Genomic DNA, 20939 nt, shown 5'->3' on the forward strand with positions numbered 1-20939 from the left:
GTGCAGGCAGACCTGGCCAATCATGGTGAGTTACCACAGTTGAAAATTGTGAATTTGGCTGGATAGGAAAGTAACAATACTTTAGCTTTATTTATTTTGTATCCAAATTCATTGTGTACATTTTCATTGATACAGGATTAAATAATTATCGATCCCCCTCTTTGATTTATCTTAATCACATGACTGCACAGAGCTGGAAAGAGTACTGACATACTATATTATATTGCATTATAAGTAAGTGTAAGAGTACTTACAATCAATTGAGTAATTACTCAAGTAAAGGTAAAAAGAAGAACTGAAGTAAAAGTACAAGCACTCCTAAAAAGTACTCAAGCATTTACTTACAGTACTAGAGGTTTAGTGCACGCTTCATCATCCTCCCCAAATTAACTGAGTACTCCTTCTGTCTGCAAATATTTTGATCAATCACTATAAATCCAAAGGTTGCATGGGGATCCCTTTTTAATGGTACCAACAAAGCTTTTGTCAGTTAATGTGTCACTGTAATGTCATTCACTGTAATGCTAGATCTAATTTTACTCAGTACCTTTATTAATCAAAGATAAATTAAGTAAATGCTTACACATTTACACATTTAAAAAAAGAACTAGTAGAACCTAAAGAATCTACTCAATTATTATTTTCCACCTATGCGACTGCATACAGTATAACATATGAGAAGCACTGTCACCTTATACATCTGTGACAGATGCCACTGACTCCGAGGCAGCACGCACACACACATACACACAACATTCACTCATCATATACATTCACACATAATCAAACATGCATACATACTCATTAATCTTATCATACATGCATTCATACATATATTTATACATTCATGTCCATTCATACATATATTTATTTATTGTGTTGTGTACATATATTTATTTATTGGGTTGTGTATATGTATTTATTTATTGGGTTGTGAGGGTATTAGTGTTGAAGGTTGTCTGATTTTAATGTGTATAGGAAACTGTTAATTGATTGATGTGTAGCACCTGTTTAGTTTGTTTAATTAATTATGTGTGGCACCATGTGGAGGGGGAGGAGTCCAGGGTGTTCATGAGGGCTGCGGCCCAAGGAGTGTTTGTCCTTGCCTGCATCAGTGTACAGTGAAGGTATACAGAGGGAAGCGCCGTAAGTGTTGTTAGTCTGTTTGTCTCTGTGTGGGGCTTCACCAGAACCACGGTTGCAAAGAGGGTAACCACAACACCACTTATTCCGACTACGCCATCATTGTTGTGAGTTTGGAGGGGAGAGGAGAAGGACCCTGTCACAACATCATTCCTACATACGCAAGCATGTGAGTCACAGCTGTGCTGCTCTGTGTGCCCTCTTTCCTTCTCTGAATCTAAATCAGAAACGTAATTACTCATCAAATACAGTGAATATAGTGGTTACAGGAATCTGTCTCTGTAAGTCAGTCAAAACTGACTGTTCTATTGTATTCACAAAATATGCTTACTTCATATATGCCTACCACATGTATCTATTGCTATGTTCGCCCATCACCATCACAATCACGCATGCAGTCTAACGCCTTTCCCGTCTCCCTGTCTCCCTGTGAGTGGCTGTCCTGGAGTGATGACCGGAGTGCTGGATGTCCTGTGATGACACCCACCCAGGATGCGATCCCTCTCTGCGTGCCCCCCTGTCTCCCTATCTCCGGCCGGAGTGATGACTGGAGTGCTGGACGTCCCGTCATGACACCCACCCAGGATGCGACCCCCCTCTGCATGCCCCCCTGTCTCGCTATCTCCGGCTGTCTCGTAGTGATGACCGGAATGTTCGACGTCCCGCGTGATGACCGGGAGGATGCGACCCTCTCTGCGTCGCCCCCTGTCTCCCTGTCTTCGGCTGTCTCGGAGTGATGACCAGAGTGTAGAACGTCCCGGGAGGACGCACCCCTGTGCCTCAACTAGAGCCGCTATCAGTTCTATCTTTAATCTTATAAAATGTTCAGTTGTTATCACTATCAGCTCTATATTTAATTTTTCAAAATGTTCAGTTGCTATCGCATACACTCATCTGTGTTTCACTACACACATGGGTGCATGCTTACCAACTGTTCGCCTGTTTTTAATGCAACATGCAACACTAATATCACCGACATCTAAGAAGGGAGATCCCCCCTTGAATTGGCCCTTCTAAGGTTTCTCTCCTCCACATTGTCTGTGGTGCATTTTTTCCTATTGTTAGGTTTTAGTGAGTGTTTCCTTACCTTCGCGTGGGGTATGTCTGGGAGTGTTGCATGCATGCATGCATTTATTATTTATTTTGAGTTTATTATAATTTTTTGGACCTTATGGTATTCTTGTTTTTTCTTGACTTACTGTGTTTTTTCTTCTTGACTTGTTTAAAGAATACGTGTCTCTGTTAAGCACTTTGAGTTGCACGCCGTGTATGAAAGGTGCTATATAAATGAAGATTATTATTATTATTATTATTATTATTATTATTATTATTATTATTATTATTATTATTATTATTATTATTATTATTATTATTATTATTATTATTATTATTATTATTATTATTATTATTATTATTATTATTATTATTATTATTATTATTATTATTATTATTATTATTATTATTATTGTAACAATGGTGCAAAGGCATAGCAACAATTTATAAAAACCGTCACAGTATATAGACACACATGGTGACAAACAGTAGTCTACGTTCACAAGGAACATCACAGAAGTCTGGTAAGATGGCGTTCAGCACAACAGTCCAACGCGTTGTGCTGTGTATTTAGTTTGTCTGCACGTTCAAATGGGACAACTACCATCTCTGCATAGCTGGGGCGGGGGAGAATCATACGTATACAGTAAGTGACTTGTAATGTATTAATGTCTTGAATACACTTAAACTGTCATTATGTGAGCAATAAAGGCATCTGATTGATGATTTAAATGCTGATTATCTCATTAGAATGTGGCATTGCATTGTTATCCATGTATTTATGTATGTCCCTGTGTTACCTCCCACTCGCATTATGACCATAGTGGGAGTTACAGCAGCAGATCTGCCATATCTGTGAGTAATAAAGCAGACTGTGGCAGGTGACTGGCGGTGTATAGGTCTCATCCAGCCCCCACCACAACCCTTAAATATAATAATCCCACGTCCATTTCTCACCTACTGGTATGGTATCCTTGCAATACAGTAATAAGCACCTGTGCCCACTGTAGACAGAGTTTTACTTTATACTAGGGGTGTAAAGGTACACGTATCCGTACCGAACCGAACCGTTTCAGTGTGTACCGTACTGTACCGAACGGCTGTGTAGTGTACCGAACGAATACAACGGTATGTTAACCACTAACGACCGCCCACTGGGGGCTGTTTTTTTTTCACAATCTAATATAAATATTATTAAGTCGATTATTAATTTCAATATAGAATATACGTTGACAGCCCTACAAGTACAATTAGTTACTGCACACTACATGACCCCTGAGTGGAACATGGAAAGCCAAACTTTCCCCCACTGTACTGAAAACCCGTACCGAACCTTGACTTCAAAACCGAGTTACGTACCGTGGTTGTTGTGTACCGTTACACCCCTACTGTATACTGTACACACCTACTGTAGACAGAGTTTTACTGTATACTGTACACACCTACTGTAGGCAGAGTTCTACTGTACCAGCTACTGTAGACAGAGTTATACTGTACCACATACTGTAGACAGAGTTTTACTGTACACACCTACTGTACTGTAGACATAGTTCTACTGTACCACCTACTGTAGACAGAGTTCTACTGTAACACCTACTGTAGACATGGTGTTACTGTACCACCTACTGTGGTGTTACTGTACGCACCTACTGTAGACATGGTGTTACTGTACGCACCAACTGTATACATGGTGTTACTGTACGCACCTACTGTAGACATAGTGTTACTGTACACACCTACTGTAGACATGGTGTTACTGTACGCACCTACTGTAGACATAGTGTTACTGTACACACCTACTGTAGACATGGTGTTACTGTACGCACCTACTGTAGGCATGGTGTTACTGTACCACCTACTGTATTGTAGACAGTGTTCTACTGTACCACCTACTGTAGACAGGGTTTTACTGTACCACATACTGTAGACAGAGTACAACTCCCCCTCTTGTGGGTCTTCCTGCGCTCTACCAGCGAGAAGACTCTTGATGAAAAATACTGTGGTGAGATTTTATGGACCATGGCTCCAGGCAGTGTGCCCAAAAGGTCAGATTGGGAATGTTAATCAACAAGGGTAGATGACAAGAAAGCATTTGTCTAAACCCTCACCCAACAACTCAAAGGGATTGTACTCTGCAGGGCCGGCGATTGCTTGAACATAAACTGCAGGATGTGGCTGATTGTCTGCAGGAAACTATTTGAAAGTCCACGTGGACATGCGTGCACTAATCCTCCTGCCTTGCTGTCAAAAAGAACAAAGGAATGCAATTCCCCTTTGGCTCCTCGCTCCTCGTCCTCTCGGCCGTGAGAGGAATGAACGGGGACACTGCTAAACCAGCCAAAATGTGGATTAAATAACAACGTTGAACTAAGCAATCCCTTAAAAATAACTACGTTGCTGCCCTCTGATCACAATTCTGTCTGTCCCAATATGCTTTGTCTCCTTCTCTGTCCTTGCATGACCATACAGTGAGTAACAAGTCTAGATGTGACTAACACCTCAGACATGATCCATCTTTCTTGTCTGTATAACTCAAATCAGTTTGTGATAGGCAATAGGTTTAAATGACCAACAATGGTCCTTTATTAACTCAGAACAGGTCAGTTGGAACTCTCACCAGTGAAACCACAAACTGAAACAAAACCCCCCAAAAAAGAAACCCTGGGCCAATGCTTTATTAACAGGCATTGGGAGTCGCTTGTCTCACCAACTAGCTAACAGCCATATACCCCCATCACCTCTCTGATGCTGAGGGTTTACCCTGGCTGAAGCCCCCCCTCCTCCTCCCCCTCCCCTCCTCTCCACTTCCTTGTCCACCCCTTAAAGTCTGGGGCTGTGCTGCGGCAGAGGCAGTATTTCTCAGTGAGCTGCGATGTTCCACAAGGAAGCATACTAGGACCGTTACTGTTCCTAATTTATGCAAATTACATGTCATCAGATTGTGACTGCAACTTGTTCTTGTTCGCGGACGACTCAGCCCTGCTGGTCTCTGACAAGAACAAGTTGCAGGTTGAACTCGGCAGAATCTGCACCTGGTTCGCTGATAACAAACTATCACTACACCTGGGTAAAACGGAATCCATTCTCTTTGGTTCAAATAACAAACTCAGCAAGGCCAACAGCTTCTCTGTTACAGTGGGTGACAATATTTTCACAAGGAAAGATGAAATTACATACCTGGGCTCAATCCTAGAGGCAAATCTTTCCTGTGACAAAATGGCAACTATTAATCAAAAAAGTCAACCAACGAACAAGATTCTTGTACCGGATCTCCTCTCTGGTAAGCAAGAATACCCTGAAGACTCTAACAGGAGCACTCATTCAAGGGTACTACGACTATGCTTGCACCTCATGGTACCAAAGGACCTCAAAGGCACTAAAAACAAGACTACAGACATCACAAAACAAACTGGTCAGACTACTGCTTGACCTTACTCATAAAACCCACCTCACCTCTGCCCATTTTGACATCCTAGGATGGCTTAGAGTAGACGACAGAGTACAGCAGCTTGCAATGGGCCTGGTCTACAAGATACACTACACCAGGGGTTTCCAAACTTTTCAGGCCGCGATCCCCAAATAATGGTGTCAGAGAGCCGCAACCCCCACTATTATAGGAGGTTAAAAAAAGAAATAAATTTTTTTTCTTTTTTTATAAATGGAAATGTTTCAAGTTTCTTTAATAGTTGTCATACAGAAGTACAGAATACTTTTATACAAAATGCTTCTTTCTGTTGTATGTATGGTTGAAACATGCAAACGTTCAAACGCACACACACTAATAAGCATTGGAGGCTTTTAACCAGGGCCGGACTGGGGAAATCATTCAGGCCAGGATATATAGTGCAAAATATAGCCCCAGTCAGGCCACTTTTTAAGCAGGGGGTCTGGGGGTCCCCCACCAGGACATTTTCTGTTACAAAGACTTAATTTCCTGCATTCTGGTGCAGGCATTTTTTTATTTGTACCCTTTAAATGCCAGTGTTTGTGATGGCATCACAAATTATTGTTAAAAAACAGGCTAGCATATGTATGATTAGCAACAACACTGATTTTGATGGATTTTCTGTTTTTTTGTAATGTCAGATTGAAAAAAATACAATCTTTTATTCAACTTCAGCCCTGATCATAACACCACTTATTCATTTTATAATTATAACCCTTTAAATGCCAGTGTGTGTGATGGCATATATTTGCAATATATCAAATGCAAAGTAGATTTTTCTGGGGGGGATTATTACAGGCTAGCATGTGTCAATGACTAGCACCAACAGTTTTTTGTAAGGGTCCCGCCTCCACCAATCACATGCGGCTCCCTTTGTGTGTGTGTGAGAGCAAGAGAGAGAGTTAGAGATAGTTCTCCAACTTGTGTGAGTTGCAGTGATCTCCTGGTTGTTCCCCACCTAGGTTATCTAACTATTGCGCTGCTGCAACTAGAAACACTGGCCTGGTCTGCTTCTAAGTTCAGTGGCCTGACTGCATAAAAAAAATATATATATATATATTTTTTGGATTTTTTTTTATTAAATGTTTTTTAAATCATCTGGCGACCCCCACTTTGGGAACCCCTGCACTACACAACTAAGATACCCATGTACATGTTGAAATACTTCCCAAAGGTCAGTGAATTCCACGACCACAACACCAGAGGGAGTTCTACAAATCATGTTCAACCCAGATTCGGCACAAACAAGGGACTATACACGTTTCGCAATTATGCCACAACAATGTGGAACACCCTACCCACATCCGTAAAATAATGTGAATCCCTACCCACCTTAGAAAGTGCCCTCAAAGAGCACCTACGGGAGGCTGCAATTCAAAACTGGCCCCCATAAATGTCCAAACCCCACCACACCCACCCAACCCCCTCCTAATGTACAGTTTCCTCCCCCTCAAATGTATATAGTTTCTGTTAGGATCTCTGGTAAACAGTACTGTATATTTGTATATTTTGTATGTCATAAATGTAACAGTACTGTATATCTCTGAATGTCGTAAATGTCATGATATATATCTGTATATCTGTATGTTGTGTACAGTGTATGTCATAAATGTCATGATGAATTGAAAATGGGGGACCCTGATGTAAACAAGACGAAAGTCTTTCTCTGGTCTGCATCCCCTTAACAATTGTGTGTATTGAGCCGTACTGTATTGTACCCATTCTGCAAAAGAGACTGGGCACTGACTCTCCCTGCCACTGACTCTCCCTGCCACTGTCTCTCCCTGCCACTCTCTCTCTCTCTGCCACTCTCTCTCCCTGCCACTCTCTCTCCCTGCCACTGTCTCTCCCTGCCACTGTCTCTCCCTGCGACTGTCTCTCCCTGACACTGTCTCTCCCTGCCACTGTCTCTCCCTGCCACTGTCTCTCCCTGCCACTCTCTCTCCCTGCCGCTGTCTTTCCCTGTCACTCTCTCTCCCTGCCACTGTCTCTCCCTGCCACTGTCTCTCCCTGCCACTCTCTCTCTCTGCCACTCTCTCTCCCTGCCACTCTCTCTCCCTGCCACTGTCTCTCCCTGCCACTCTCTCTCCCTGCCACTGTCTCTCCCTGCCACTGTCTCTCCCTGCCACTGTCTCTCCCTGCCACTGTCTCTCCGACAACGTTGTCGGAACACAGTGTGAGAAGAGCATGTATGCAGGTGAACACCAGGAAAGCGGCAGGCCCAGATGGTATAACAGGACGCATACTTAAGTCCTGTGCCAACCAGCTAGCCCCGGTGTTCACCGCCATATTTAATCAATCCCTGGCGGAGTCAGTGGTCCCTGCCTGCTTCAAGATGTCTACCATCATCCCTGTACCGAAGAAACCCTCCCCAACATGTCTCAATGACTACAGACCGGTGGCACTCACCTCTGTGGTCATGAAATGTTTCTAGAGGCTGGTCAAGGACCACATTTGTGCCTCCCTCCCCAGTGATATGGACCCTATGCAATTTGCATACAGGACAAACAGGTCCACTGACGATGCGGTCTCCCAGGTACTGCACAGCACCCTCTCTCACCTTGACCGTCACAAGGGGGGCTATGTGAGACTGTTGTTCATTGACTACAGCTCAGCGTTCAACACCATAGTCCCCACCAGACTGGTGGACAAGCTGATCGAGCTGGGTCTGAGCTCCGCCCTGAGCGCCTGGGTACTGGACTTTCTGAGTGAAAGACCCCAGGCGGTCAGGGTGGGGGGTCAGACCTCCAACACCATCACCCTGAGCATCGGGTCCCCCCAGGGCTGTGTTCTGAGCCCCCTGCTGTACTCACTCTACACACACGATTGTGTGGCCAAGTTCAGCTCCAACTCCATAGTGAAGTTTGCAGACGACACAGTGGTGGTGGGGCTGATCTCGGACAACGACGAGAAGGCCTACCGGGAGGAGGTTGAAGTACTGGAACGCTGGTGCCAGGACAACAGCCTGCTCCTGAACATTGGTAAAACCAAGGAGCTGATCGTGGATTATAGGAGAGGACAGCAGGAGACACACACACCACTGATGATAAACAGGGCTACCGTGGACAGGGTGAGCAGCTTTAAGTACCTGGGGGTCCACATCTCAGAGGATCTGACATGGTCAACACACATAGACACAGTCGTAAAAAAAGCGAAGCAGCGCCTCTACCACCTGAGACAGTTAAGGAAGTTCAGAGTATCGGGGAAGATACTCCAGTCCTTCTACTCCGGAGCTGTAGAGAGCATCTTGACTGGAAACATCACTGCCTGGTATGGAAACAGCACGGCACAGGACAAGAAGGCCCTACAGAGAGTGGTGCGTTCAGCCGAGCGTACCACGGGTATTGCACTACCTCCCCTGCAGGTTCTATACAACAAGAGGTGCAAATCCAGAGCCTGCGGAATAATGAAAGACCCCCACCACCCCAATAACAGCCTGTTCCAGCTGCTGAGGTCAGGCAGACACCTGCGAACCCCAGCTACTAGGACAGAGAGGCTTAGGCTCAGCTTCTTCCCCCAGGCCATCAGAGCCTTGAACAATGAACACTGAGTGCCACAGAACACTGATCTATCCACACACAAGCACACATGAGCACACACACGACACGCACGCTGTGCACGCTCACACAATAGCAGCCACTTTAACACTTTAACATGAGCAGACACACACTCATGCCGCACACGCCCACACTTATGGCCAAAAAGGAAAGGTCACTTTAAATTATAGTATAACAACAGTAACAGTGTATTGCACTACCTAAGCTACCTAGCATGTCCTATATGCCCTGTAAATAACTATGTACAGATACCGAGATGTCCCACCATGTTACCTGTTACCTGTTTATTGCACAATGTTGTTTTTTATTGGATTCTATTACATGTTGTACCACTGTATTGCACATCGTTGCGGGCAAGACCACCCGCATTTCATTGTATACTTGTATGCCGTGACAAATAAAACTCTTGACTTGACTCTCCCTGCCACTCTCTCTCCATGCCACTCTCTCTCCCTGCCACTGTCTCTCCCTGTCACTCTCTCTCTCTGCCACTCTCTCTCCCTGCCACTGTCTCTCCCTGCCACTGTCTCTCCCTGCCACTCTCTCTCCCTGCCACTGTCTCTCCTTGCCACTGTCTCTCCCTGCCACTGTCTCTCCCTGCCACTGTCTCTCCCTGCCACTCTCTCTCCCTGCCACTGTCTCTCCCTGCAACTGTCTCTCCCTGCCACTCTCTCCCTGCAACTGTCTCTCCCTGCCACTCTCTCCCTGCCACTGTCTCTCCCTGCCACTCTCTCTGTCACTCTCTCTCTCTGCCACACTCTCTCCTTGCCACTGTCTCTCCCTGCCACTGTCTCTCCCTGCCACTCTCTCTCCCTGCCACTGTCTCTCCCTGCCACTGTCTCTCCCTGCCACTCTCTCTGCCACTATCTCCCTGCCACTTGCTCTCCTTGCCACTGTCTCTCCCTGCCACTGTCTCTCCCTGCCACTCTCTCTCCCTGCCACTCTCTCTGCCACTCTCTCCCTGCCACTGTCTCTCCCTGCCACTGTCTCTCTCTGCCACTGTCTCTCCCCTGCCACTGTCTCTCCCTGCCACTGTCTCTCTCTGCCACTCTCTCTCCATGCCACTGTCTCTCCCTGCCACTGTCTCTCTCTGCCACTCTCTCTCCCTGCCACTCTCTCTCCCTGCCACTGTCTCTCCCTGTCACTCTCTCTCTCTGCCACTCTCTCTCCCTGCCACTGTCTCTCCCTGCCACTGTCTCTCCCTGCCACTGTCTATCCCTGCCACTGTCTCTCCCTGCCACTGTCTCTCCCTGCCACTGTCTCTCTCTGTCACTCTCTCTCCCTGCCACTGTCTCTCTCTGCCACTGTCTCTCCCTGCCACTGTCTCTCCCTGCCACTGCCTCTCTCTGCCACTCTCTCTCCCTGCCACTGTCTCTCCCTGCCACTGTCTCTCTCTGCCACTCTCTCTCTGCCACTGTCTCTCCCTGCCACTGTCTCTCCCTGCCACTGTCTCTGCCACTGTCTCTCCCTGCCACTGTCTCCCCCTGCCACTCTCTCTCCCTGCCACTGTCTCTCCCTGCCACTGTCTCTCCCTGCTACTGTCTCTCCCTGCCACTCTCTCTCCCTGCCACTGTCTCTCCCTGCCACTGTCTCTCTCTGCCACTCTCTCTCCCTGCCACTGTCTCTCCCTGCCACTGTCTCTCCCTGCCACTGTTTCTCTCTGCCACTCTCTCTCCCTGCCACTGTCTCTCCCTGCCACTGTCTATCCCTGCCACTCTCTCTCCCTGCCACTGTCTCTCCCTGCCACTGTCTATCCCTGCCACTGTCTCTCCCTGCCACTGTCTATCCCTGCCACTGTCTCTCTCTGCCACTGTCTCTCCCTGCCACTGTCTCTCCCTGCCACTGTCTCTCTCTGCCACTCTCTCTCCCTGCCACTGTCTCTCCCTGCCACTGTCTCTCCCTGCCACTGTCTCTCCCTGCCACTCTCTCTCCCAGCCACTTCCGGGGACCGGTGGCACGGCTGTTGGAGCACAGAGGCATGACGCCTGTCTCTGCACGGTACCGATCTCCGCAGCCTCTGTGTCCAGCTCTCCTCCTCCCAGCCACGACTTCAGCCAACCGCTGATAAACTGCTGATTCTCCTCCTCCTCCCATAGTGGTGGTGCACATACCGTAATTCCTCTAATAGTAACCGGTATTCAATTAAAAACCGGGTCTCTATTAATGACCGGGTGCGCTGTTGAGCTAAGCAATTATAAGCCGGCCTCCTAATACAAGCCGGGTTTCATATGCTGGCCTGGCTGTGCAGTAAATACCATATAATGGTATGGTGTTAATGTTTACCAAGAGAGTAAGCCTACCTCAGAATTGTATAAAACGAAGTTATTATTATTATTATTATTATACCAGTATTGTGATTGCACTATTTTACTTTATTTTACTTTTTTTGACCACCTGTAATTGCACTGTTTACTACCGTATTTCATACAGTACTTGGTTTCAATAAATGAACCCAGTACATTTTACTGGGTTCAAACTGACACAAAATGTTGATTTATTCATTATGATCTGTTTTAAAATTTGAAATATAGGCCTCTCTCTTATACATGCCTCCTCCTAATACAAGCCTGGTATCAGCTACAGTTGAAACAAATACAAGCCGGGGTTACTATTAGAGGAATTACGGTAACAATATATAAAAAAATATATTTAACTATCCCCGTATGGGCCACCAATGTGATGGGATTCAAGAGAGACAGAGGCTGTAAAAAGGTTTAAATTACCAATGAGCTTTATTAACTCAGACAGAAAGATACTCACAACCTCAGAACATAAACTCTTAGGTATTTCCTTGACCAGTGCAACCACAAACGGGGACAAAACCAATTTTCTTTTTTAAAGATTCTACAGAATTACACATAATTGCATCCAAACCTTCACCAACTCCCCCTTGCAACTTGTATTCACGTATCTAAGCTTTTCCTTTTATCATTTTGCTGCTAGTGCACTTTTTTGCCCTCATTGAAATGTATTAAGGCTGGAGAGACATGGGCAGTTGTAACTTGAATTAATAAGGCACAGGTGCAGCAATTTAGGCCTAGTCCACAAGCAGTCTTGGGCAGTAACATTTTCCCAATGACGAGTAAAGTAAGGCTTTACAATTTGAAAATGTTTAATTATATTACAGTTACTCATCCAAGTAAAGTACTGTGTTGTAAACATTGTTGCCAGAATGCAATGTGTTTTCTTTGTCCTCCTATAACATTAGATTGCATTTATATGCAGTAGAGGATGTGTGCAAGGTCACGTCGGCTACTAGCCAAAAAGCAGCATGGAGGGTGAGAAAGACATGTACATGTCCAATAGCTGTCCGTTCTAAACTATGAGCAAAACATTTGCAACCGGTAAAACATCTAATTTGATGAAGCATCTGACACAGCAGCACGACAATGTGAAACTTGATTAAAAAAACCTGATGCTGACAGGGAAGCCTACCAGTGCCAGTGATGGATGTACTCTGGCAAAACAACAAAAACTGGATCTAAGATCAGGGCAAACATCACCTGTGAGTGATGTTTTTCTATGCAGTTTGGCCTTTTGCTCCACACAGGTCACTGAAACCGGACCTTTTTGAAAACTCCAGCCAGGGTGAATATTTTCAGAAACTCTGTTTTTAAAAATACACAGTGTATTCATGTGGATGTGTGAAACTGGATCTTATGGAAAACACTGAGCTGACACCATGACTAATGGCCCTGTCCACACATGTGTAGTGTTTTTTCTGCTATCAGAACCACAGAGAGTTCCCTGCAGCCTCCCTTCTACACAAAAACATTATTTCATGTAATTTCATGTGAGCATTTTTGTGTTATTGTGTGGACAGAGAGATGTTCTAAAACATTGTTGGTGTGAAGATCGGGTGGCCTGACGATGGCCGTCACAAGCACGCGTCACGGCACTTTGCCGTCGTCTGCCGGCTCCGGGCTGTGTTTTTGCAGATCAACCAATACAGTACATTGATGGAAAGTTTCATTTGCCGCCTTTCGATCGTCACCCTACTCAACCTATTGTGTGCTTCCAGTCTCGGGTTACAAGACCAAACATCCGACAAGCATCATTTGACAAGTCATTCGGACAAGTGACCACGTCCGGTTTGCGTGTATCACTTCCGCAACGGATTTGATTTCCGGGGTTGGCCTGATTGGTCGCGACGGCCACGTGACACGCCGCGGCCTTGCCCCGCGGCAGCGGCCGAGGCGGCAACGCCAGAGGCTGCTGTGTTTCACTGCCGCTTTCCCACTTCAACGCCGCAGCAGCATTGTCGCGCCTAGCACAGTCTCTAACAGTAACAGTAAGAAGCATTAATGTTGCTGAATTAAAGAATGAATAAGTTAAACACGTGTCAATTCAGCAGTCAAAGTGTACTGTATAAATCTAACTTCATTAGACGGCCGATGTACAGCTCTCTTGTCCATTAATGGATATATAATGGATATTTTGTTTATCTGCCACTGTGGTGTAATGGTTAGTCCTCATACCTCTCACGCGGCGGCCAGCCCCCCTTTTTCGAATATCTTTTTTTTTTGCGATGTAAATGCTTCAATCTGGTGCACTTTGAGAGCTATATAAAGAATGACATCCTCAATGCATGTAGATTTATAATATTTTAACTTAAAACTAGGCTACTTTTGCGTATACAGTCATTAATATTATATTCCAAAAAAAAAAATATTAGACACACAGGGTTTCGAACTCGGGTCGTCCACTTGACAGGAATGAGCACTAACCATTACACCACTGTGCCAGACAAAATATATCCATTATATATCCATCAATGGACAAGAGACCCGTGTTTCTAAACAAGATTACAAACATCACAAAACAAACTGGTCAGACTACTGTTACTGTTTGCGCAATGTGAAAGGCGAAGTGAAAAGTGATTAAACAGCTCTGCACTAAGAAGATGTGGCGCGACAATGCTGCTGCGGCGTTTAAGTGGGAAAGCGGCAGTGAACCACAGCAGCCACTGGCGTTGCCGCCTCGGCCGCGGGGTGTCACGTGGCCATCGCGGCCAATCAGGCCAACCCCGAAAATCAAATCCGTTGCGGAAGTGATACACGCGTCCGGTTTGGCCGGGTCCTGAACGGACCAGTCACCTCTAAAGGTGAAAATTATTGACCACCTTTGTAGCCAATGAAATTCTGGAGCCAAGTGTATCCCACGCGAGGGAACGAGAAATACAGAGGAGAAGCTGGAATTTTTTTTTTTTTTGACTAGCGCAGGGGTGGCCAACCCGCGGCTCGCGAGCCGCATGCGGCTCTTTGCCCGTCAATGTGCGGCTCTTCCACCCATAAAAAAATATTAAAAAAAATAAAAATAAAAATATTTATTTTTATTTTTTATTTTACTTTTTTTTTTTTTTTTTACTTTTTTTTTTGTATGTCACTCATTCCATAAGGACGTAGAATAAACATTTACAATTTTTTTTTAAATGGTCCATTTGCATGTTCTTGGTATCTGAATCTAGGGACATATATGGATCAGTGTCAGAAATAGTGTGTCTGTTACTAGGCTTGAGTAAATTGTAATGAACCAAAGGAGAATATCAATTCTATTTAGAAAAAAAAATAACACCATGCTAAAATTGACCAGACCTGAAAAATCTAAGCAAATGAATAAAGGGAAGATGATTAAACAGAAGGTTTTGTAGATACAGTACTGAATTCTGCCATCTTTTTTATAATGTAAATTTCTCCACTATTTTTCATCATATTGCAACACCGTTTTTTGCAAGACGTTCACAGAAAGGTAGAGAAACTAACTGCGTTCTGTTTTATGGCAATAACGTTCAGGTTTGTGGGAGATAATCCCAAAAAATAAGAGAAATTAAAAAGTAAATCCAGAAGTCAGATGATTGACAGGGGCTGGTGTGAGCTGGGTAGGGTAGTTTTTCGAAATTTGAAAGCCCTGAGTCTCTTCCTTCAAAAGACTACACTCACTTTTGGCTGTGCCACTTCCTCCTGTCAATATGCGCCGGTTTCCGACTCAATGCCCTGAGATTTCTATAATCTTATATTTCACTAATAACAGTTAAAATAATTGGTAAACAAACATAATGCTGAAAATATACACTTTTACTGTATATCTCGGGCTTAAGAGGTTAACCCTGTGAGGCCCAAATTAAAAAGAAATTAGCAACTTCAGAGGCCAGAGGGTGGGACATATAAACACATTTACTATCAAATAGCATTGTGAGGCTGAACAACAGGACCAATTGACTATACATGTGCTTAAAGGGGAACTATCTTATAAATGGCTTTTTTCAGTGTTTACCATTGTTTCTTAGCTATGTGGACTTATATTAATAGGATATATGTCTCTAATTCTCATATTGGCGAATTCTTCCAATTCTCCTCTCACAATATTCACCCTCACTGAACTGAGTCATCTGAAAATGTGCATATCTGTGATGTCAGAGATTTCTCAGCTGCATAATAATGTGGCAGTTGATGTGGCAGTTGGCACCAGGCCACACAGTGGTTGGAGCCCAGCCTCAAAACGGCTTAAGATCTTGAGGTAGAAAAATGTGGTTTTTAGTACTTGATTAGAAATACAAAACAATGCATTTTTTTTGAAAAAAACCTAGGTGTTCCATAGACTCACAGGAATTGTGTAAAAGTGCCCAAATAGTGAAAGAAATAGTAAAATAGTTCCCCTTTAACATTTTTTAAATAAACATAATTTTTTTAAATGGCTAAAAGTGATTTTGTAATTTTGCAACCGTGGGTCTCACAGGGTACTTTTAACCCTGTGAGGCCCAAATAAAAAAGACATTAGCAACTTCAGAGGCCAGAGGGTGAGACCTATAAACACATGAAGGGTGCCGTGACTGAAAAAAAAGGTTGAGAAACGCTGGTATATGGTGTGGCTCTTTGTGGTACCACAGTAATTTTTTTGTGGCTCTTAGTCTCTGACTGGTTGGCCACCCCTGGACTAGCGCGTCGGAATCAATGGCAGCGGACGTCCATTTTAGATAATCATGCCGAGTTATTGCTGGTACACACATTACAAAAACCTTTGTAAAACACTCATTTTCCGTGGGATTGTTATCAACTTTGGACCTGTACTAGATAAGACTTCCGGCTATGGAACAGCAGGGTACCTACCGCGTGATTCTTCCTGTTGTGGAAGAATGTTTCGTTTCAAAAGAGACCAGACTCATGCTTGTGCTATAAGTATAAAGTATAATCAAATCAAATCAAATCAAATTTATTTGTAAGGCCCGACAACACACGTTAATGTCCCCATGGGGCAGAAATGTCTTCTTTAAACAAGTCAAGAAGAAACATAACAATATGTCAAGAACAAAACAAGAACACCATAAGGTCCAACTAATTTAAAATAAATGCTAAATAAATGAATGAATGCAAACACTCCCAGACATACCCCACGCGAAGGTAAGGAAAAACTCACTAAAACCTAGCAATAGGAAAAAATGCACCACAGGCAGTGTGGAGGAGAGAAACCTTAGAAGGGCCATTCAAGGGGGTATCTCCCTTCTTAGATGTCGGTGATAGTAGTGTTGCAGACGGACAGTTGGTAAGCATACACTCATGTGTGTAGTGAAACACAGATAAGTGATTGATTGATTGATTGATTGAAAAGTTTATTAACAGATTGCAGAATGGGTACAGTACAGTACAGCTCAATACATACAATTGTTAAGAGGATGCAGACCTGAGAAAGACTTTCGTCTTGTTTCCATCAGGGTCCCCCATTTTCAATTTGCAATAGCAACTGAACATTTTGAAAAATGTAAGATAGAGCTGATAGCAACTGAACATTTTGAAAGATTAAAGATAGAGCTGATAGCAGATCTATTTGAGGCACAGGAGCGGCGCAAAGAGGGTCGCGTCCTCCCCTTTCTTAATCATGGGACGTTCAACACTCCGATCATCACTCCGAGACAGCCGGAGACAGGGAGATAGGGGGCGGTGTAGAGAGGGTCGCAACCTCCCTGTCATCATCGCGGGACGTCCAGCACTCCGGTCATCACTACGAGACAGCCGGAGACAGGGAGACAAGAGGGCACGCAGCGAGGGTTGCATCCTCCCGGTCTTCATCACGGGACGTCCGACACTCCGGTCATCACTCCGGGACAGCAACTCACAGGGAGACAGGGAGACAGGGAGACGGGAGAGGCGTTAGACAGCTCGCGTGATTGTAATAGGCGGACATAGCAATAGATACAAGTGGTAAGCATATATGTGAATAGAATAGATATATGAAGTAAGCATATTATGTGAATATAATAGAAGTACTTAACCCAGCAATGAAACCACGTTGACAGACCACAAACCATGTTGACAGACCACGGACAGAAGACGGTAAGAAGCTGATCCATGGCCTCGGTGGTGCACGTAGAGCAGTCACTGCAATCTTGGCCAAGACCCCGAGACATCCACCACCTTGGTCAGCACTACGAGACAAGCACTCCGAGAGATGGGGGGGGGGGGGGGGTTAGAGAGTTCCCATGTTTGTAGTGGGTGGAGATGGAGCAACAGATACATGCAGTGAGCACATGCACACATGGCGACGGCAGAACCACAGTATACAAGAAAATTGTGAAATAGAGCAATAGATAGAACGACTGCAAGCGCATGGACACAGGGTGAGATACGAGACAACAGTCCAGGGCTGCACGCCCTGTGGGGGCAGGAGGAGCCACTCAGAAGGTTCAGCACTGCAGGCCAGACAGAAGGCGACACGAAGCCGCTCCACGGGACCGGCCGAGACAGAGACAAAGGCCAAAAGGATAGACATCCTAACTAAACTAGACAGATTAATCTAAAGGTCAGTCCCCGACCAGGTGAGATCAGGGTAGGTTGAAGGAGAGAGAGAAAAGATGGGTCTTAAGCAGGGATTTAAAAGCTTCGACAGAGCAGGCGCCCCTAACGACGGCAGGTAATTTGTTCCACAGGTAGGGAGCGCGGTAGACAAAGGCTCTGTGGCCGGCGGATTTCTTTTTAACCCTAGGAATCGATAGAAGCCCCGCATTTTGTGAGCACAGAGCACCAGCGAGCGAGTATTGGGAGATGAGATCGGCTAGGTAGAGCGGTGCAAGCCCATTTAAAATGTTGTAGGTGAGGAGTAGCACTTTAAAGTCAGATCGGGCTTGAATAGGAAGCCAGTGTAGGGCGGACAAAACTGGTGTGATGTGATCACATTTTCTAGTTCTAGTTAGTATCCGTGCTATAATAAATAGCTAATTACTTTGGGTATGCAATCGCTAGACTAGTCCCATTTTTGCCTGATGCAAAGGTGAAAAAACCTGGTTTAAAAAATACCCTGTGGTCTCATGCACATAAAAACAACGCCAAAAAAAACACACATTATATTAAACAAACAGGCATACAGACACACACTCACACACACTCACAGCACCCTAAACATAAGCCCCGCCCCTCCATGTATCATGAACCGTTTGTGGTACAGACTCACGGGTGGTGCTGTCAGCGGGGACATCTGCTTTCATTGTTCTATGTTTGCCCCACCCCCTACGTTTAAGCCCCACCCATTTTTATCTTATCTTGTCATAGAGTCATAGAGTTTCACAGGTTGCATGGTTAGACTCAGCAGGAATGTCTGCTTTCATTTATCTATGTTTGCCCCACCCCCTAAACTTAAGCTCTGCCCGTTTCATATCTCATTAACCATTTGTCATTGTGGATTGGACAAAGCAGGAAGATCTGCTTTCATTGGTCTATGTTTACCACGCCCCCTACACTTAAACCACGCCCGTCCTTACTTGTGAATGCTTGTCGTAGAGACTTGTGGATTGGACTCAGCAGGAAGATCTGCTTTCATTGGTCTATGTTTGCCCCTCCCCTACACTTAAGCCCCTTGGAAACGAGGCGTACCCCTTCTACAGATAACCTCACTCATGCTGTGACGTTAATAACAGTGATTTTTCAGTTTCTCCAGTCCACTAATTTGGACCTGATATAGCCAGATTATGCATCAGCTAGTATTTTTGTCAAATGAGAGTTCAATCCTACCCTAAAGCCATGAAAGATTAGCGCTACTTGCGTCTGATTGCTCTCTCTCTCTCTCTCTCTCTCTCTCTCTCTCTCTCTCTCTCTCTCTCTCTCTCTCTCTCTCTCTCTCTCTCTCTCTCTCTCTCTCTCGATATATCTTTTGATATATCTTGCCCAAGTCCACACCCAAGTCCACACCCCTCTCAGTCTGTCAGTTCTGGATTATGATTATTACAGGCGCTGGTGATATGTATATGCTACTTGTTTAATCCAGATAAGAGCTGAAAACAAATACAGTACAATATCTGTGCTTGTTACATGCCTATTATTTCCACATAGAAGTGCTGATTGTGCTGTTCTTGATATTGCTCTGTTCTCCTGTTTATAGTTCTGATATCTCTGATTGCACGTCAACAGGGCATCGCTTTTTTTTTTTAGACCTAGATCATCCCCAAATCATAACATACATTGGCTTATTATTATTGTCATAATAAGTAGCATATTCTGGGCCTTTATTCAGGGCTTTTGACTGTGAGTAAAATGGTTGCATATTAGGGGTGTAACAGTACACAAAAACCACTAAGTACGTACCTCGGTTTTGAAGTCACGGTTCAGTACAGGTTTTCGGTACAGTGGGGGAAAGTTTGGCTGTTAAAAAAAAGAAAGATGAATAAAAAAAATAATTATATTAGATTGTGAAAAAAACCATCGGTCGCGAAGACAGTGATTTTCACTCTGAGCAAGTCCCGGTTGGAAATACTTCGGATTTTTATTAAGGGCGCGTTCACACCTACCCTGTTTGGTCCACTTTAAGTGGACCATGGTCCCTTTAGATCAATAGTCCGTTTCATTTGTACAGGTGTGAACGCAAACCGAACTATTTTGAGGACCAAACAACCGAACCATGGTCCTCTTGAAAAGTTGGGTCTCGGTTCGTTTCAAAGTGGACCATGGTGCGTTTGCTGTTGGTGTGAACGCAATCAAACTTTATATAGTACCTAATCTAGATCAAATGAGTGACAGACGCCTAGTGGCGGCTGGCGCGTGACCCAACTTGACAGCGCCAAGTGCAGGGGCGGATTTAGGATTGTAGGAGATCCGGGGCTTAGCCCAGATAGGTGCCCGCGGTAGCGGGCACGGACTCTTTTAACTATATTGTTGGTTGCTTTCATGGCAATCACACAGACCGTTCACAGTTTCACACCAAACTTTGAGGGGAGGGGTATTTGAGCACACCTGACGACATGGCTGTTGTTATGCAAAGACAGCTGTGGTCAGTACTTAGTGCGTGCCTCGCCGGGTGAATCACCTGGCTACCTGTCTTTGCATGACAATGGCTCAGGTCTTCAGATGTACAGTAAATCACAAACATTAGCCTGAGACGGCCACATTGATCTGTTGGTCTGTCCGTCTACTTTTTAAATAGTTTTTCAATTAAGAGTGTCCATTTGTTGGACAGGGCTAATGATGCATCCGTCTCTGCCAGATTTGTGTCCATTTTGACAGACAGGGCGATATACTGTCCATTTGGCGAATTGAAAGTAAAATAAAATAAAGTAACACATTATGTTAGCAAAGCTGTTGTTTTTACATTAGGTTCTAATGTGAAAACAAGCCCAATGGACGACTTGCTTTATCTCTTGTTTGGCAGCGGAACAGTGTGGACGTTCCCTTAATGTCAAACATTTAAATATCAATACGTGGATGATCAGAAATATATGAAAATGTTCAAATTAAACGATACAACACAGAACAAACCTAGAA

Source organism: Notolepis coatsorum (genome assembly GCF_963971535.1).
Source record: "Notolepis coatsorum genome assembly, chromosome: 14".
Taxonomy (NCBI): domain Eukaryota; kingdom Metazoa; phylum Chordata; class Actinopteri; order Aulopiformes; family Paralepididae; genus Notolepis; species Notolepis coatsorum.